Genomic DNA, 3,176 nt, shown 5'->3' on the forward strand with positions numbered 1-3,176 from the left:
GTATAGTGTATATGTTGATATTTTCACGTGTTTGCAGCCTACACTTCGAAAAACCGCTTCAGCTTGCATCAGGCAGCAGCGATCATCACCGTGTCCACAAAGTGCAAGCTAATCCCAAGGAAAGGGATAACAGAAAATTTTGCCTAGAAAAATAGAAAACGAGGTTAAGTGCTTCACGTATATCGTGCATGTAAGGCGTCGTAAAACGGGATGCGCCTTTCCTGGAACTACAGTAGGCAGCTCAGGTGCGGCACTTGGCTTCTTTTGCACGAAAGATAAACATCATTCACTATTGTGGAACACATTAGTTTGGTTCTTTCTTGGTGCCGCAATTCCTATGGTAGCCACTCCGAGGTGCTCAATCATTCTTCTTTGTGCACCTGGCGATTTCGTGGAAGTACCGACTAGGTGGCTGCGACAGCTTCCATTGTATGCGCCACGTCCACCACGGCGGGTGTGCGCGTAGATTGTTCGGACTGTTTCTATAGAACAAGACAGCTGAGATGTTTACGCTTTTGGTCTCCGCATGTTGGGATGACTAACTTCACTTTCTGCTCGGGAGTTTTGTTTCCGAACTAGAGAGCGTGATTCATTGCTGAAATTCGAGTCTGACCTCAGCAAGGACCAGACTATTATATCAGTATGCTAGTTGTCGATAAGATGTGCCTCGTACTCGAGAGAATGCGCTGTCCCTGCCTAGCGTCTATATGAAAGTTGTATTGGGACAGAGGTATTAAATGATTGTACACGCGCAATGGTGTAATATTTATTTAATATTATAGTAATGCATTGAGGAACATTCGAAGTAATGCAATTATTGCGAATGTACCCACTTGCTGTTTAAGGGTGTGTTAATTTGGACAAAGTTTCTTTGAGACCACCACTGACGTCTCGGCTATGTATTGACGTAGCAGCAACAGTGTTTCACGCGCAGTCATCATTTGCAACTCAGTACGCGATCACGGAAAGCAAATATAAAAGATTTGATATTTTGATATTAAAATAATCTGGATACGTTTTTCAACAGGCACGAGGTGGATATTACGAATATGCGATGAAAAGACGTGCCATAGGTCATCCGGTGTGTTTATGTTCTCCTGTGCTATCCCCTTGGAATAACATCCTTCAAAAAGGCGTTCTAAAGGCACGCCATTACAAGCTCCTTTGCATTATTTTGTAACATTTCTGTAGGATTCTGTACAAAATAAAAAGGGCAATCTTGATTTCGCTTTACCATGCATCAGCAAAGACGGTTGTCTTATTCCTTTCTATTCTAATTTCTTGGAACTGAAGTCACCGGCCCATGGAACCTACGATAAAGTGATGCAGAGTAAGTTCCTTTGGAAAGTGGCCTTCGTGAAGGGAACGGAGTCACTCTGGGTGCTTCATTAAAAGGAAGACCCACCGCGCCTTCAGAAGCGTGCAGCGCAAGTTCCTGAATTTCCTGGTCTAGGATGATGTAAAGCGTTTCCAACTAAATCTTTATTGCAAATCCCCCATTTCCTCTTAGTAATAGGTGAAACTGGCTCATTCCCAGCTCATATAGGCGGGCGCCGCCCATGTCCGTTTCGCGCGTATATCTCTTTCTTACGTGTGCATATAAAACAACTCGATCATGGAGATGAGCATTCGCTTAGTAAAAATTTGTCGATTAACTTCGCCATAAAAGGCTCAAAAGTGCATCACAAGTGTAATTTTTATCTTTGTCTTTTCCAACGTGATTATCAATCACGCATAATAACCTCACAATGGAGTGAAGCTCAAGTTTATTGAAGTGTGCCGCTTAGTTGAGAAAGAAATGTTACTAAAGTTCCCACCAAAACTGTGAAGTAGATTTTAGCTAACGTAGGTGTTTTGCAACAGCATTACATATTCTAACCTAAAGGCACTCTTTTACATTTGCCAGCCATTCCGTGTTTGTCGAATGTGTGTGCAAGCGCGATATTCTCGTTGCAACTCGCAGAGACGAAGAGGACAAATAGCACTTTCGCCTTCCATTTGCGTGACTGGATGAAGAAGGCCTGCTCTTAAGCCATAGGAATCCATTTTCGGAGTTGAAGCCCAGGCTTTTCTTAGCCATCTTGTTACACCCCAAGGCATCAGGCCCCTGGAATCACCAGTATGGAGAATCGGGGACTGCGCTTCTCCAACCTCCTTCCGAAGGTTGCGCGAGTTTCTGGGGCTCATAAACTTTCAGGCGCACACATCTTATGCACATGTTCTTCAGCCTCTTGCATCACAACTGCATTTTGTTTATTATCATCATTATATCACAACATGATTTTTTCTGTATATTGATCGCATCGCGTTGGTTGTAGGAACCGCATTTCTTTACACTAGTTGAAACGTTTATGTCAGAATTGGTTTCGTTTGAAAAAAAAAGAAACTTCTTTGAATTGAAAAGGTTTCGATGTAGTCTCAATCGAAAACATAATTGTTTTATGCTTCCAGAAAAAAAAAATTTGTTTGAATTTTCATTTTCTGTGCTGTTTATATATCGTTTTCAGTCGCAGACGTTATCTCTTCTTTGTTTTGGTGTTATATGTGCGGTATTTATGTTCTTTCGAACTTCAAAGCCTCCCTTTAGCCTGTAAAATAGCATTTTATGCCACCAAGGGCTTGTGATGGTTTTCAAGTTTTCAATAATAGCATTTCTTTCGGGTACCAGCATATGAGGTCGGTTAGTTTCTCTTTAAACGAAGGCAATGCACGGGCGTCTGTTAGGTGTTGTCCCGAGATGGAGAGGCTGTAAGCATGTGATTCCTGATGCTCTTGTTTACCTATATGCGGGGTAATGCACCTTCGCTTAATAATATTTTTGATAAACTGGTGTATAATCTCGGCTAAAATAAAAAAAAATAAACTGATAACCGATTGCCGGAGATCAAAACTTAAACAAATATAATAATAGCGGTAAACGTGGCAGTAGAAAGAACTGTGCAATGTTTATATGCACTTCCAATATTTTGAAGAAAGGTTGCAGAAAAAAATATAGTCAGCAAGCACCTAATGCCCTCCTTGCAAAGTGCAGGCAAAGCGATGGTATAAAATCGTTCTCCAAGACAGTGAACAAAGCCCCATTGTTAAAACTTGACACGAGATTTCTGCCTCAGCTGGTCCTGAAGCCGGATAAATGGGAGGCGATCGCAGATCTAACATTAGGTTCATCGCTAGCT

The sequence above is a fragment of the Dermacentor albipictus genome, chromosome 8, assembly GCF_038994185.2.
Source record: "Dermacentor albipictus isolate Rhodes 1998 colony chromosome 8, USDA_Dalb.pri_finalv2, whole genome shotgun sequence".
Lineage (NCBI taxonomy): Eukaryota > Metazoa > Arthropoda > Arachnida > Ixodida > Ixodidae > Dermacentor > Dermacentor albipictus.